Source organism: Chanodichthys erythropterus, chromosome 12 (assembly GCF_024489055.1).
Source record: "Chanodichthys erythropterus isolate Z2021 chromosome 12, ASM2448905v1, whole genome shotgun sequence".
In the NCBI taxonomy this organism is placed as follows: domain Eukaryota; kingdom Metazoa; phylum Chordata; class Actinopteri; order Cypriniformes; family Xenocyprididae; genus Chanodichthys; species Chanodichthys erythropterus.
The window spans coordinates 21,036,223-21,054,493 of record NC_090232.1 but is presented as its reverse complement, the minus strand read 5'-3'; the positions used below and the strand labels follow the sequence as shown (position 1 = coordinate 21,054,493).

General features: G+C 37.1%; 1 protein-coding gene across 2 annotated transcripts in view; it reads left to right on the top strand.

Annotated features, from left to right (window-relative positions):
- Positions 1 to 18,271, top strand: part of fbxw7 (F-box and WD repeat domain containing 7) — a 174,551-nt gene that overhangs the window by 23,054 nt on the left and 133,226 nt on the right. The window contains exons 1-2 of one of the 2 annotated variants that reach the window (XM_067402885.1): positions 1,035 to 1,103; positions 13,383 to 13,438. The gene's annotated coding sequence lies outside the window, so the exon portion shown is untranslated. Of the gene's footprint in view, positions 1 to 1,034; positions 1,104 to 13,382; positions 13,439 to 18,271 lie in introns of those variants that run through there. The other variant, XM_067402884.1, reaches the window with a different exon arrangement.

Sequence of the window (18,271 nt, the reverse complement as noted above, 5' to 3'; positions counted from 1 at the left end):
TGTACACAGTCCTAAGCGCATTTCTCAGAACACTGACTGTTTCTATAGCAACTGGAGCTTCCAAAGTAAGTTCCAGTGATGCAGTCACTACCGATTGGCGATTGGCTCTTTTACTTAGAAGGCGGGACTTATTCCGCCGTATTGCCCGTTGCACTTTCTCCCATTCATAGTAATACGAGTGCACTGTCTTTGTATATCTAAAGTCTTTGGCAGCACTCAGAAAAGCAGATGAGAGTGCAGCTGAATGAATGCAAGTATTAGTTGTACATCAGACATCAGGTTAGTGTCTAGACCGCAGACAGTAGGGTTTGCAGTGTCTATTCCCACAGTTCTCCTTTCCCAATCAGGACCACATTGGACAATGAGCACCAGTGTGTGTCCAGTGATCTGGGGAGGGTTCTCAAAAAGCTTTTCGTCTGACCGTTCTACCTTTCCTCAGAGCACTGAAAGAAACCCCTGTTCTCCTGTAGAGTAGGAGAGAGACGGACAGATTCAGAGGAGACTGTCTGACTTTGAAAGGTGCTTCGTCAGGAAATGAGTATTCTAAGATTAAGACCGACACATTAAGAGCGACCATCTGTTTTGAAACCTAGTAATGCCCCGCTGTCTGCTTTTTGAAGTTTAAGTTTGTAGGCATTCTGTCCTTCATTGGACAGACGTACACTATCACCAACGTAAAATGTGTATATATATAATGGCTAAAGTACTGCAGTGTACTGTACCACTCATTTTTTTGTACCTATATTTTGAGCTGCCGATATGCTAGAATCATACCCTGGTACTGTGAGCAGCAAAACAGAGCTGCCACACTGCCTGCACAAACACCGGGATGTGCAATGTTTGATTTTAGACTGTTTATAGTCAGGTAAACAACACGTAGCAGCATTACATCACTGTTCGTTCCTCAAGTCTGTGGAAACATGCAGCCAGTTCGCGACAGACTTCAGTTCACCTAGCCAAGAACAAGCTCTAGCTCCAGAACTCGAACAATTCTGGTGGAAAAGACCTATCAATGGGTTGAACTTGGGAACCATATCGGTCCAATTTGTGAATTAATCTTTCAGACCAGCTTTGTGAACTAAACCAACAGATTCATTCAAAAGGTTTGATTCAAAAGAACTGTTCTTCCAAAAACTGTACAACTCTACTTCTATCATGATTTTGCAGGGATTAAGATTCAGATGTGCAGTGAATAATGACCTAAATTTGGGGTCTGTTTTCTCGCACACAGAGCTTGCATATGATTACAAAAGCTCTGGAATATAGAACACAAGTGAATTGTGGACCACTTTTATGATTCTTTCATGGTGCTTTTAATCCTTTTTTGGCTTCAAGTGAAGTGCAAAATCTACAATGACATGATTGTGAATGACACACTTTTTTTTTTTTTAATACTGGTGATGCAGAGTCACTTCCTAACATCAGCTGTTTGGAGCAGACGGTGCAATTTCCCAGCAATCAGCCCTGGAATTTGCTCAAGCTTTCCTCCATGTTACCATTCTTATATATCTGAGCAAATTTCTGAGCACTCTTTCATCGCTTTCCCTTCCCTCATCTCTCACTCTCTTGTTGTGTGCTTATTGCTTCATTCCGCCTAGCTCACTTGCAAGATGCTTTAAACTCAGAAGACACTGTCTTGAATTTCAGCCACTGAAATTGCTCTCCCCCACTGTGGTGGAAATGTAATATAGCAGCAACACCCCCCATCCCCCCCTACTCCCTCCGTCTCCACTTAGAGTTTTAGGGAATTGATGACTAGCTGTTGATGGATTTAAAGACAATGGGGGCTTTCCATTTTTCGAATGACTCTGACTCTGAGCTGTACTTGGGACTACCTCTTTGTGCGTGCTGCCAGTCATGGCCACGTTCAAACAAAATGCTTCATGGCCTGCAGTCTTTTTTTTTTTTTTTTTTTTAGTTTCTCATGACTATAAATTTGTAGAGATTAAGTGATAAGTGATGTGTTGTAGTTCTCAAATGAAACATGCTAGTCTAATGAATGTGGGTCAGTAATAATGCTACGGAAAAGGAGAAAGGCAAATGTTTTTGCTTGGCATTTGTACAGTCATGACATTTGTAGAGTTATGACATTTTGTAGTTAACTGTTATCGTGGCCAAAATATTTTGTGGTGATATTATATATAGAAAGATAATTTACTGTTACTGGTTATTTATGCAGACTGGGGTGTCTCAAATGACAACTTTTGAGTGTGATGGTGCTAATCTGTCACCTACTGTTTGTGACAACCAGATAGTTACTAGCACTGGATTTACTATATTATCATATGTGTAGTATTAACATGATCTTGGCATTTAATTTTATAAATATCAAGGTTATTGTCAGTACCATTGTTGTTCCATCCCTAATTTAAACCCATCTTGAAAAAGAACATTAAACCAACATGAATATAAATAGTAGATTTCAGCGAACTTGGCACTTTTTAAAAAAAAATTCTTTTTTTACACCAGGGGCACTTATATCATTGACCCGTGTGTTTAAAACATGGTAGGTGTAGGTGTCAAGGTGGATCAAATCGGTTATTAAGTGCAGGCGTTTGCTACTGTGCACCTGGTTCCTTTTTGCCCATAGTTTGCACAGGGAAAACAGACGGCAGAGTCTGTTTATTCATTTTCTCAGATCTAATGAAGACAAATGGCTTTTTGAGACTGCTGGCCCATCTGGATGGCGATCATCTCAGAGGAGGGAGATGATAAGATAACACGGAGAATAAGAGACATACACTTTTTCTGTTCCCCATCTTCCCCAACCCTTTCAACCGGTTTCTGACATCAAACTGTTGGGTTTGCTTCACCTCTCCAATGTCTCGCTCTCATCGGCCTGATAGAATGGATGAAAATTTCTCCCAGAGATGTGTGGGGCACTTACAATAACAGTACAGTGGTAAAAGCATCTGAACCTCTCTCCCAGCCGTTCAGCCATATGTTTCCTCAATGGGCTCTTTCTAGTCTGTCGTCTGGCTCGTTCTTGAAATAAGAGATGGTCCAATGGAAATGGTCCATGTTATCTGCTCAGTCTATTACTTAATGCACTTCTGTGGCCTGTTAACTCTGATCTTGAGGTAGATATTGCCTTGATAAACTCAACCAGCCCTTTCTAGTAAGAGGCAGTTAATGAAATGTGATTTGGTTAGATGTTTATGTCCTTTGAGGTCTGACATTGACTCTTGAATATACAGTTTCAGATGTTGTCATGGGTTTTTCCATCTTTTTCTTTCAAAAGACATTTTCTCAGTGTTGGACAGCTTGCATGGTGTCCCTTTATGCTTTTTCAGGGAAGGCTTTGCTTTTGAAATGGGTCATTTTGACTCTGGTCAGTGTTTAGTCTTAATGCAGTAGCATGCTAGCCAGACTCGAAACAGCTCTATTTTGGTTGAGATGTCAGAATTTCAGACTACTTTTGCTTATCCTCTTCTGTCTCAGATTAAGAATAAGGAAAATCGTTAGGAATTTTAAAATTGTGATTTCCAGGTACGTAAAAGTCACACAAATGCAATAAAATGTTAAGCCATGCGCATTTCTATGGTAAAAGTAAATTTATCTTATGCTCTGCGTAGTTCATTGAGCTCAAGATTTTCTATGGCTTTTAAGATTTTAAGATTTAGATTTTGCTTAGTGTAATTGTTTTTGCTTTCCTTTTTGATTTTGTTTGGCTTATCTCTTAATTCCAAAGATTGGACATACAAATGAAAATCTTCCCCAGCAATCTCTATAAAAAAGTATTTAGAAGAAAACCCAAAGAACAAGAAATGTATAATTCCACAATCTATGGCTTTATGTTCTGGGCAATGTAATTTAAAAGACAATAATGGACATAATTATGACAACATGCATCTTGAAGCTGTAGGATTTCCAACCAGGCACTGTACAGTGGAGCTGTTAAGTTCTATTGCAGACCGATTGTTCATGACGTTGGCAGTGCACACCAACTTCCTTTTGATTCTCCAACTGTTAGCGAGTAAAGAAAACAGCTAGTGAAACCCTGGCCTTAGATTTAGTGATTCTCTTTTCATTTATTAATAATTGAGGCATGGATTGATTCATTTGGACAACAAACCTCATGAGGATGGACTTTCTTTTGATGTACTGAGTGATGCTCTGGAGTGCATATAGCATTATGCATATACATTGAAATTATGACGGATTATATTATTAGTTTCCCCACAAGGGAGAAGTTGTATCATCTTTGGAATTTCTCCCTCCCTCTTTTGTCTCTCTCACTTTGTTCCACATTTTTTCTCTGCAACTGGAGTAGACACTCGCTGGCCCAACCCAACGCTATCTGAACCTGAACGCACTGTAACCTGAGCCTAGCCGTGGATCTCTGCGGTGGGGCTCACGGTGGAGCTGTGCCATGGGCCACATTGCTTGACTTTATATCATTACATAGACTGTCCGGTTTAGACTACTCCTAATAAAAGCTCCCCTGCTGTGCCGATTACAGATCATGTACCCCACCCTACCCCAACCCAACAATCTTATGAGAAAAACATGTCCTGGCTGCCTTGAACCAGAGTACCAACATCTCTATGAAGACGAGCAGGACGGGCGGAGGAAGCGAGAGCGCATTCCTCCTTTGATTTATGAATGCTGTTCTCCACTCGCTCCTCCTGATTCATTTCCAGGTGCAGCCGTGCCAGCACTCCTCCTGTGCTTCTGATCGAAGAGCAAGTTTGCTGTTGATCTGTACAGTGACATTGTCAGACAGATGGTATTGTGTAATTTCTAATTCTTGCAATGGAATTTGCTCTGCTCTTTTGTTGTTTTATGTCTTGCAGTATATTTGTCTTTTCCTAGTGTAATTAAAAAGTACTAGTGCTTGTAAGTGCAATTTCTTGGTCCACTGGCAGGTTTTTACATTAGTTTTAAACGTAATTTTGTTGTGCAGGTATTTAGATTTCGTTTCAGAAAAAGACACGTATACAGATTAAGAATATGGTAATGTTCTGGTATATAGTTAAGTATTGTGCCACTTTTTTCATTTTCCTGTAGAAGACATGCTTTTGATCTGTGTGGTCTCCAGATGTTGTGTCCAAGTCTTTGCCCAGGTCTCAAAGCCCACCTACATTTAATAGGTTTAAAATTAGTTGCTAACCATTAGCCCCAGGCTTTTGATTAATACACAATTCCTGCCAAACAAAATAGTTTAAAGCTCGATTATGGCAAAAATCATAAATATTATTTTGGTCAGTATTGTATTTATGATATATTTACATGATTATGAGCGGGCCATATGACCAAACCTTAATTTATTTAACTATAGTGATCAAGTACATATTTTCTGAAAATAAGATTGCTATGGCATCTAAATTTTTGATTCCAGTGAAATTTCACAATTTTCAATACCAATTATTTCGACACCACAACAGAATACTAGGCTAACTAATGCAAGTAAAAAAAAAAGTCTTCAAATTATTTAAAATACGTAAACTATCTGTAATACAGTAAAAACAAAGAAAGCAAAGTACAAACAATAGGATAAATACAATTAAAAAAAAAGATAAAATTGAAGTTTATGCAAGTATATAGGTATTCAGCTTACAGCCTTCTACAGAAATTTAATCAAATCTAAAATAAAACACAGCATAGTCTTGATTGTGAGAATGAATCTGGCTTTGATTCTTTTCTTATCAAAGCTAGTAATGCAATGCAGTGCAATGCAATGAGTTATTTTCTTGTCTTTTGTTTGATTTAACATTAAAGACACAGACAGTAGCAGTTTTATTAGGCTGCTCTCACTTTGAGACCTAATGTATGGATCCAATGTACTGTTGCACATTATTTTCTCCCAACTATTTGTTCACTTAAAACATAACCGACTGGGTTTACACGAATACTTGCCAAGCATGGCATTTGACCGTCTAGGCGTGCTCCCGATGCTCAGTTAATTTTGCTCTGAGCATGTACACAGAAAGCCTGAAAAAAAACCCTGAGGAACAGCATGAGTTCTCTTTCATACTTTTAGTAACACTTTTTAATATCAAGCATACCCCATTTTGGGAAAGTCACCTTACATGATTTTACTAATTTGCATGTTAAGTTAGGGCCTTTGAGGAGTATTTTTGTAGTATATTTATTTATTTATTTATTTATTTATTATAGATAAACCTACCTGAGAATATAAGAACTGTTTATTTCATTTGTATCTTTGTTCTACTACTTTTTAACTTTCTTTTCTTCAGTAGAGAATGGTGAAATTTCAATGTCATCTAGCATTTGTCTACAGCTGCTAACTGCAGTAAAAAAAGTTATTTTCAGAATTTGTTTTTTTTTTTATTGTCATTAATTGTGTAATATTTCTCTCATTATTCCACCAAAGTGATTAACATGTAAGGTTTTGTTCTGAGACTGCATAATGCATAATTACTTAATGTACATAAACAAATATGTATGTAAACACAGTGAAATAAGGTTATGTATATAATTACAGTGTTAGCCACAAGAACTGAGAAACAATATTTAGTGTAGCTTTTTTTTTTTTTTTTTTATGTTAAACTGTCCACATTACAGAAATAAATGTTAACATTCCTAACTCACAAGTAGCTTCCCTAACATTCCCGCATAGCTTATAGGAACATAGTGGATCAAATTCTCAGCTATCCAAGCCAAGACTTGACACCCTGTTTAATACTGTGTGCCTCCATGTATGTCCTGTGTATTCACTTGATATAAGAGCACAGAGATCCCCCTTTCTTACAAAGGACTATGAGAACATGTCAGATGAAGAAATCAGATTTCATACCCTTACAGGAACTCTTTGTTATGACAACCCTTTTCCCATCCCTCTGCTGCACTCACACTACCTGCTAAGGGTTTTTTGTAGTGAAAGAAGAATGTGAACTAAACTGAACTATACAGTGTGTGAAACTAATAGTGAGGAAGTTGAATTCTGGAAACCTTGTTATAAGGAAAGGTTTCCATGAAATTGACCGTTTGTGGATGTGTTTTCTTTAGAACTCTTGCATATTTCTTTAACCTTCACAACCAATCATTGGACTTGAACTTGAGTCTTGGTTGATTCCATATATTGATGAAATTCCTTCAAACTGGCACACACATGCACTTTGAGAACCCAGATCCTGCCATCACATCTGGATTTCTTAGGCTTTTCTTAGAGAGAAGTGTGAACTCTTCTCTGGAGAGAAGCGAAGTGTCAGATGTACTTGACCCAGACACCAAGTATTTCTTTCTTGTTGAGAACCCCAGCCGCGGTGGCAAGGTTGTGATTTTTTTTTTTTTTTTTTTTTTTTTTTTTGTTTAGCACTTATTGCTGCTCTTGCACATCTAGACTAGTTTGGCTGGGAATATTCCTCACAAACCTGTACATTTCATGGAATTTAATTCTCAAGTTACTTTTTCGAGAACCACTCCTCAACAGTTGGAATACAACCATACAAAAGAGTGCAGGTCATGTTCTGCTCTCAATGCGTTTCACTAGTAGCATTTGATTTTTACTTTTACAATTATGAATGCACTGATGTTACATTTTTTGCCAATGTAATTTTCATGTCAACCAATAATTGACTGATATTAAAAATATTTTATACTTTTATTTTTTGTTTTACTATTTTGTTATAGTGATTATGCTACAAGTTTGCATAAAATAGTGCAGATTACCTGTAATAAGGTGGGCAGAATGATACCGTTTTTGTCTTTTCAAGGCGGGGTAAGTAGTTTTTCAAAAACGCTGTTGGACATTGTTGATATTTGAAATCAACCCAAACACACTGCATAAGTACAGTACATGAGTAAATGCAAACAAGTGTTCGTTGTTGGTCTCCAACAGCACCGCAGCTCCAGACAATCAATGACACTCAAAACCCAGTGTTACTCACATGTGAAGTGGAATCAAAGCAGCCTCCGTGTCTGTTTTCAGGCCTTCCCGCTTAGCTCTCTCCAGCGCTGGAAAGCTTTTCTAATATTAACGCAGGTCGTAAAGCGCTTGCCCAGTCATAAACCTTCATTCCAGCGACATTCTTTTGATCTCTTTTGTATTGTTTCATCTTTTTCTGCTGCTTTTTTTCCCCCCTCAAATTTCCCTCTTACTCGTTCGGTCTCCTTGACCGTTATATGCCCCTAGTGCTGATTGGTTACATGTTGTGTCAGCCCGACTAACTTCCAAACAGAGTTTTTGAAAAACTACTTACCCCACCTTATGCCATTGTTATGTTATCCCATTATTTTACTTATACATTCATACTTTTTCCCTTTTGTTTTCCTTGTCTGATTACTCAGAAGCATGTTTACTCCTAGTAATGATGGAACTTCTACTGATCTCAAAAGTTTATTTAGGGTACAAAAGAATTTCTGAATAGCACACATGTATTAGCTCACTTGCACCATCTTGCATTCATGTACTTGTTTCTCTAAACAAGCCTAGTGTTTGTAGGTTACCATATAGGTTACCATATAGCTGCCACCGAGCCAAATAATGAGAAAGAACCAAATTGCATATCACAGCTATGCCGATGACACCCAGATTTACCTAGCCCTATCACCGACTACAGCCCCATTGACTCCTTGTGTTAATGCATTCATGAAATTAAAAATTGGATGTGCCTAAACTTCCTTCAGTTAAACAAAGACAAAACTCTTTCATTGTGTTTGGAAACAAAGATGAAGTTCTCAAAGTGAACATGTACCTTCACTCTAGGGGTCAAACAACTAAAAATGTTCATGCTTTCATCACCAGCAGGGTGGATTATTGTAATGGGCTCTTCACTGGTCTTCCCAAAAAGACCATAAGACAGCTGCAGCTCGTACAGAATGCTGCTGCCAGGATTCTGAGCAGAACCCGAAAACATGAACACATCACACCAGTCCTCAGGTCCTTGCACTGGCTTCCAGTTGCATTTAGAATTGATTTTAAAGTACTGTTGCTTGTTTATAAATCACTCAATGGCCTAGGACCCCAATACATTGCAGATATGCTCATAGAATATAAACCTAAAAGATCACTCAGATCATCAGGATCAACTCACTTAAAAATACCAAGGGCTCACTCAAAGCAGGGAGAGTCTGCTTTTAGGTGTTACGCCAGCCACAGCTGGAACCAGCTTCCAGAAGAGATCAGGTGTGCTCCAACAGTAGCCACATTCAAATCCAGACTCAAAACACATCTTTTTACCTATGCATTTGCTGATTGAGCACTTTGCTATATCCGAACTGTTTGCACTTTATTTTATACTTATTATCTTTTTATTCTTTAAATTCTTTTCCTGTTTTTATTTCATTTTTAATGTATTTTTATATCTTTTAAGTATCATCATGATTCTGACTTTTAATGCATTTTAAATCCAAATAGCAAAATTATCTGTTTTTACTGTTATTTCTATTCCTTATGTTCTATTTTTATTCTTCTTCTTTATGTAAAGCACTTTGAATTACCATTGTGTATGAAATGTGCTATACAAATAAAATTGCCTTGCCTTGCCTTGCCTAGAACTGATCACCACCAGGTGCAAATCCGTTAGTAATGCTGTCAGACTTGATGTTGAAATGTTCAAAAATACTTTCAGTCTCAGTGGGAAGTGACATTGACGTAACCTCTTAGCTTTGTTATCCCCTATTGTCCTTAATTGTTTACTGGCGCTTTCGTCTACATTCTAGGTAAGACGTTTGGCATCTAAAACTAGCCTTTTGTAACCCCTTGTGATTCTCCTGGTGACTTCCATCTGGGGGTTGTCAGGAGGTCTCTGGCCCATATCAAGGATATCTTAGTTACCAGAAGGTTCCTCCGTAGAGGTTCTCATAATTATGTTAACAGCATATGTTCTCAGTGTACAGCAATGCTAGTGTGCGAAACTCCTCTCTCCAAGTAGTTAGAGTATTACATGGCCGCTTTCAAATAACATGACCCTCCTTTGCCCTTTGTTTGAGAGTGTGCATGGGAGCATAACATTACATCACTGGCCCAAGATTAGATGGGTGCAGTGTCACCACTGGAGAGTTCTGTTTCCCTCTTTGATTAGAGTTGGCAAAACACTCTCTCCATGTATGAAAGTGACAATGTTTCTGCCAAATTTAAATGTAATTTGTTGTCACAGCACGAGTCAGTTGTCAGGGTCTTGCAGGCTAATGTAACAGCAGCATGCCTTTATTTAAATGTTTAATAATTGGCTTTACTCAAAGTTTCTCACAGCAGTAGAATACATATGTCAGTGCTGTATTCCTTAATACGGTTATGATTACACACAACTGATCTTGTACCCGTTTAGTTTTCAGGACTCTCAACCGCATTCTCATAAAACCTGCGCTGTGAGACGGAACCAGACAGGACTACTAGGTGTCTGTCACATCATACAGTGTGAGATACGCTCCGCGTTGTACAAATGTGTGCCTACTGTGTTGCGGGTTTTCATGTGTGGTTTCTGTAACTTACAGTGATGGAGATATGTGCTGTTTGTCATCGGAAGGTTTTAGATCCAGTTTCCACTGGAGCTTCTCCCGTCAGTTTTGTGTTCTACGTGCGAATCAAATGCTCCGCTCTCCATCCAAATGTAAAAGCTGCTGGTGGTTAAAGAAGATTTGACAGATTATTTAGCAGCTCGATTGGACTCTTGTTGTATCAAAAGTGATCATAAGATTTTTCAGTTTTATGGACGTCGCCATCTTTGACATTACTTTGGTCATTGATTTCTCAAGTTTACACCTGTACTGGAGAGTTTGTTAGAAAGCCCATTTGTGATTTTGACTGAATATTCTTTGGAATCGTGTCCACAGTGAAACACTGAATCATTCTCAGTGATGTGTAATAACGAAAATGTCAATATTGAATTTCATGTACACTTTATTTAGCCATGAGCTCTGTTCAGAACAAAGCTTCTTTTCATGTGTATGAGCACCAGTCACACTTAGGTAAACTTTCTACATGTCTGAACAGTGTCTTCTCTTATATGGCAAGTCTGAATCATTTTACTGAATGGATTTGGTTAATTTGATTAATCTAATCGCAATCTAATGGATTTGATTTAATCTAATCGTTAATTGTACTCAAAATATCAAACTTGTCTGGTTAGAGAGAACTTATATGGTGCATATTGAGTTGATTCCAAGTACAGAGAAAAACCCATGGCAGCTGTACTGTACTCATACTAAAAGCAGGCAGTTATCCAAAGACTGTTCTTTTGTTTCTCTCATCTAATATTCATCACTCTTGCCCAATTCTGTCTCAACCCCCCCTGGTCGAATTTGTATAAATTTCTTGAGAAAAATCCTGGGAAATTGCAGTAGTTTCAATTTGAGGCACCTCTGTTTCTGGGTTCCTGTGTAGATGGTCATGTTATCCAGTCTTGCAGTGCTAGAGTTGTGTTGTTGTTTTTTTTTCTTATTCCAGTCTAGTGTCTTTGTCATGTATTAAGCCAGCAGGAAGTTCCCTGTCCTCATGTTACCTCTGGGATCAGAGTGAAAGAAGATGGAATTTGGGTATGAAAACATTTCTTTTGGTTTGAGTTACAATGAATGGTGTGTATGTGCTGGTTTCCTCTCGGTGGCCCCTGTATTCTCTGGTCACGCCTACTGTGTGTTATAGAACAGCATCATGGAGTGCATTTCAGGTCATTCTTATTTTCTGTGTAGTCTGGATGTATGCATGCTCATTCAGCGATCTCCCATCATGCTGCAGGCATGATGTTTTTTGTTTTGTTTTGTTCTTTTGTAGGCCAAAACAAGCATTTTAGTACTTTTGGTTCCATAGTCCCAAAGCCAATTGGTTATGTTTCATTTTTATGGGTTTTTGGTTAAATGCCTGAAATAAGGTCTATGGTTAATAAAAGCTCCATATACTTTCATGTGTTATTCTATGACATAAAATGGATCACTAATACACCCTTGTATAAAATGTTCAAGAATCATAAACTTTTGTGGGTCACAAGGCTTATTTTCTGCATTAATCCAGAAGCTCATAGAAAAATCCTATTGGGTTTTTGTTGACGGAACCAGGGTGATGCTTGCTTTCTGGGTTGGACTACCAAAATATGTCATCACTGACGTCATACATCATCACAAGTCTATATCAACACTGTCAAAATGCTGGAAAGTAAATGTCTTAGTCATTAAAACAAGTACGCCATTGCCAAACTATTTGATTGAATACACACTCAGGCATTTAAAGTGAAACTTGGCTTCCCTTTAGATTTTGAAACTTAACAATTGTTTATCTCCTCCATTCAGTCAGCTGGAAAGCCTAAGTGTTTGCATTCAGAAATGCAGCATGCCAAACTAATGATTTTTCAATGTTGTTTTTTTTTTTTTGGGGCTCTTCATTTGTCTAGATCTAAACTCCTAAATGGTGTAGTGACGAAAACAACCAGAATTCCTTCACTGCAAATGTGTGATTTCCATCGAATGATGGCTTTATTGACTGATGGCAATGTGATGTGGTCGTGTTCAATGACTTTGTGTTTAACATTATGCAAATGAGCAGCCACTTTAGACTACCACAGGACTCCAGACTAACAATTTGTGAGCAGTGCCACCAAGATCTACAGCTTTCACTATATTATTTGTCTCTGCTTGCATGCATGGATGTGATGAGTAATTTATGGAAAACACTATCAGAAATTGTCGTCATTCTGAGTGAGTTTCTTCAATGTGTTGATCATAGTTTAACTTTTTCATATGTATTAGGCCCTGTTGTAATTTGTATACTAACATTTCCCAGCAGAATGCTAAAGTTGCTATATAGGCTACTGGAAGTAGCAACAGATCTTATCTTCCTATTGTGATGTATGTCTGAGTGAAACGAAGTATCAAAAAAGGGGGGAAAAAATGTTGGGATAGTTGTTGATTGGATGGAAGCAGATGAAATCAAGCTTACAGTTGATTGTAAGAGGCAGGGTTTAAGCAGGTTAGGTGATTGGAGAAGTTCAGCATACGCATGAATGAATCCTTCACAATATAATCAATAACATGCATGTAGATTGATTTTCTATTTCATGTTGACTCTTTAATAGTAGTCTTATTTATTTTTAACCATCAATGACTCATTTGTGATCTGTTTCATAAGCTATGGCAAATTGAGCAGCCCACCAATAATGTTAGGATATCCAGTATTGACCTGCTAGCTACCAACAGTGGAGTGACATTTCAGTGGTTAATTCTTCAAAGATAGAGCTTTACATGATTATCTCTGACTGGGAGTGTTTATTTTCACTTTTTCATTTGTATTCTGATTGGGTTTTATTTGAGGGTGGCGATTCACAAGTCTTTGTTCTTAGAGATTGTGTACTAGAAATTTGGTCTCACATGTTTTATTTTCAGGTGGCATTATGGATCAAATTTAAGCAGATGGGTTTTGTGTAATTCCTTTATAAGAACAAGAGGAAATGAGATGGTCTTTAATACCTTCTTTCTCTTTTTCACAGAGGTCAGAGGTGGAGAACCACACTTTAAGGACTCTCGGCAGCCAGACGTTTGAATCGTAAGTAGCTATATGATGTACAGATTTTACCTTCCTTTACTGAAGAAAAGCTTGGATTCAGAACTTCACTACCGTTCAAAAGTTTGGGGTTGGTAAGATTTTCAGTGTTTTTGAAAGTCTCTAATGCTCACCAAGGCTGAATTTATTTGATCAAAAATTACAGTAACTTGAGAAATTTTCAATGTTGACAACAGTTGTGCTACTTAATGTTTTTGCAGAAACCAAGATAAATATTATTTACAATATTGTTTGAATAGAAAGTTAAGAAGGACAGTATTTATTTAAAGTACATTTTTGTGACATAGTCTTTTATAGTTTGATCAATTTACTGCATCCTTGCTGAATAAAAGTGTTTATTTCTTTTATTTCTTACCTTTTAAACTTTTAAAAGGTAGTGTATATTCATATTTTGAGTACTTATATGAATAGTGTATATTCATATTATTAATTTATTTATTTTATTTTATTCATTTTGTGTGTTTGTGGTTTGCCAGAGATGCAGTTAGAGTCTGTGACATGCAACCATTCTGATTTGGTTTTATTTGAGCTTATGGGCAGTTTGATGGCAATTAAACTCTCAAGTAGTAGTGGAGTTTTCTATTCATCATAGTGACTCAGATCTTGAATTTGTTCAGATTCGTTCACTGATTCCTTCAGTGATTGATACTTCTGAATTTAGCATGTGATTTGAATTTGATTAATCAGCTTTGTTTTATTTCTTTTTATTTGTCTTCATGAAAATGAGTTTCCTTGTTGGTTCTAAATCATTTAGAGATACATGTGCAATTTATATGCAGCACCATAACGATTGCTACAGACACTTTTGTTGAGACGAGCAGTCCGTTCTGAACACTTACCACCATTTGTTGTCTTCTCCCGGATGTGATGGCCGTACCATTCACAGGATGAAAGACAGGAGGAAGAAAATAAAGGTGGAGAGACCCACCCAGCCACCCATTGTCCTTGGTGTTGAAGCAAGGAAGTGAACTTTCACACTTCCCCTCTATGTCGGTTAAGACTCACTGTGTGCAGGCCTGACACACTAAAGAGGGATTCTTGTGAGATGGGCAGCTTCATGTTCAAGGGTCCATGTTTGTTTTTGTGTGTCTGCATTCGCTTGGGGGGTGTTGTGTGCTTGGCCGGTCTTGCAGCTGGTTAATAATGTATGTCTTGTCACGCTTTTGTGAATTAAAGGTAAACTGATATGGTGCAGAGAGGGGCAGCTTTTTCATTGATGAATTTTTAAAGAGCTGCACTGCTAGAGGCCACTGGGCTGTTTATTATACCTTGCTTTAAAAAGATATGTTGAGCCGAGAGAGAGTCTGCGATAAATTGTAAGAGAACCGACAGGGGTAGAAAGAGGATGACTGTCTCCTAATTTGAAATGTTATATATCAGTGATGAATTATACATAAGCTCTGAACGTAGTGTGAGCTGCGCAATATGATTTGATAAGTTATTTTTTTTAATCTGCAAGCAGGACAAATGGACTAAAAGAGTGTGAGTCTCAGAGGGATTCCAGCACATAGTATGGGCTAATCCAATGTGAAAAGGCAACATGAAATCCAAATTGACCCTGTGCTTCCTAAATAAATGCTGCTGGTCTTACTGTTTATGGTTTATCCATGCTCATTATTTTAAACATTAAAGGGATGGTTCACCCCAAAAAAAATTTACTCATCCTCAGTTGAGTATTTCTCTCTTCTGCTGAACACAAAAGAAGATATTTTGAAGAATGTCAGTAACAAAAAAGTTGATTGGACCCCATCGACTTCCAAAGTATTTATTGTTTCCCATACTATGGAAGTCAATGAGTCCCATCAACTGTTTTGTTACCCATATTTCTCAAAATATCTCCTTTGTTCAGCAGGAAAAAAATGTTTGGTACAAAGTGAGACTGAGTAAATTAGGACAGAATTTTCATTTTTGGTTGAACTATCCCTTTTTTAAAAAAGTATGTTTTCCCATACTGTCATTAGTGTAATAACCTTTTCCGCCTACCTGATACCAGTCTTCCAATAAACATCATAAACTAACTTCCCCATACCAAATCAAATCCATATATTAATCCCCCTTTACATTATTTCAATCTGAATATTGTTTCACTCAAAAATCTCATTATGAGGGTAAAACGCATTGTGAATTTAATGTCTTTACCATATCAGTTGCATAGTGCATGAAAAACACCCCTAATTGTACTATATTTAACATGCTGCATATCTAACTATAAGCATTTGTATTCTATATATGCATATAATAACCATACTTTTGTTATTTATCTATATATTGACACGTGTGCATACATTTGCTGATACATATACAGTATGTTATTATGTTGATAAAGGGACCTTAAATATTTTAAATAAATTATCACATACCTGGCATGTTGATGACAAATATATCTTTTGTTTGGAAAATAATCTTAGCTATTCTGTGACAATTATAATAAACAAAATAGGACTAATTTAAAACTGTTCTTCCAGTAGAATGTGAATGATATATTCACTCAATCAGGAACTAAAATAAATATTCACCGAGCGCCAAATGCAAAGTTACTTGGTGTACATTCAAAATCTTTTATAAAAATCATGTCATTTTCAAGCAAGTTTCTCACTTAAAATTTACATTAAAAACAAATTAATTTAGGAAATCTAAAGATCATTGCCATAGAGATTCTGTCAGCAGTGGATGTTCCATTATGGTCTTGCTTTATCAATTATGCTTTTACATAAATATCTTATGAATGGTGTTTGAAGATGCTGTTTTGTCTTGTGGAAACGTCTTTAGCTACATCAAAACCCGTCCAGATTGTCTTGAATCAGTTACACAACTCCTTACACTGCCTAAAGTCTCCATCGCTCAAGTCTGACTGTCAAACTCTAAACCTCTGCAGTGTTTCCCTTTCATTTAGTCTGTTCTTCTATTCATTCCTCTTTAATAATTCAAGCTTTCTCTGTGTGGTTCACAGGAGAGGCCACTGACAGCAGCCATTTAGTCTGCACGACTCCATCGTGCTTCTGTCTAACTGTCCATTTTCAATCAGTTTTAACCCCTACACCACACCACCGTACTTGTCAGTCCAGCTTTGACCCATTTGTGTGTCAGTGCCACCATAAGTCTGTCATGGATGAGAGGTTTCTCTTCTGTTTGTAGTCCCAGTTGTTCTGACATCAGCTTGTCTACATCCTTTGTTCTCAACTTGGCTTACAGCAGTAAAGTCTTCAGGGGTTTTCAAATGAGTTCATTTCTCAGGGTCTTTATATGTGATGTAAGATCCATGTAATTTGTCTTTAACTAAGGTGTAAAAACAAAACGCATGGCTATTCATGTTCATGACTTTGTTATCTGGTAGAGAGGAGTGAAGACTTGAACACACGCGTGAAATTCTCAGATACACTTGCTTCTCAATTCTGTGGTCATACCATTTAAAGGCCCGTTCACACCAAGAACGATAACTATAACGGTATCTATATTTGCCTCCACACCAACGAATGATAACGTCTGTTTATTCTAAGCTCACACGCTGCGGTTTCAAAGTGTGTACAAAATGTTTTTGCACTTTTTGTTGCATTTACACAGCTTTAACCAGCAGATGTCCTCAGCATGCTATGTTTCGAGTGAATAGCTAGTGTAATCAATCTAATCTGACAGTCAATATAGTGGAATAAAAGCAACGCCTAGTCTTTTTCACTGCAACATCAAAGGAAGCAAGACAATGTTGTTGTCAACTAGCGCTGGATACCTGAGGTAATTTTTGTTACACTGTTTGCTAGTCTGGCATAATAATCTCGTCGTTAATACTTCTCACCATTTATTCCGTGGTTATGACCGATTGTTTCCATATCCATTTTCTTTAAAGTATCCTTGAAAAGATGGGTTGACTTCTGGTTCTTGGCGATTTAAGTTCTCTGCAATGTTAAGTTCGCCTGCCAGTTTAAATATGCGAGCACTTAAATTAGAATGGATTCTGATTGGCTGTCAGTTTTATCGTTCAGCCGTGGGAAAAAATCATTCTGAAAGTGTTATAGCTGTGGTGTGGACAGTGCTATTCTTTATATTTAGAATGATTTTTTTAGAACAATTTTTTTTAACGTTATCTTTATAGTTATTCTTGGTGTGAACGGGCCTTTACTGATGGATCCATTGAGAGCGTGTCAGGAATTTAAAGTAATATTCCGGGCAGTGTTTTAATATTATTTATATACTGTTATAGTATTTATGAATATTATCATATTCTTTTTTTTTTTATTATTATTATAATTTATCACAGTTTCCACAAAACTCTTAAGCAGCAAAAAAAAAATTCAGCATTGATAATAAATAACATGTTTCTTGAGCACCAAATCAGCATATTAGAATGATTTCTAAAGGTTGTAATTTTCTTGTAAAATCATTAAAAAAAAAAAAAACTTTGTTCAAAGAATTCAGAAAAAAAAGGATTCCACAAAAATGTCCATAAAACATGATGGTAATAAATAATAATAATAAAATAATAATTCATAATAATAGAGCACAAAATCTGCATATTGGAATGATTTCTGAAGGATCATGTGACCCTGTAGACTGGAATATTGACTACTAATAAATAAAAAAATAAATGAATATATATGTATATGTGTATATGTATACGCCATGAATGCAAAACTTGTACTGAACCTGTAATATTCTTTTAAGGCACTACAGGAATGTTCTGACACGGCAACAATTTTTAGATCTAAAAATACCCAACAATGCTTTCTAGCTCACTAGGTTTTTCTCCCTCCAGTCCATTGAAAAATGCCCAGTTTTACTCCGGTCGGTATTCTCATTCATGTTTCGGAAGCACTGCTTGAA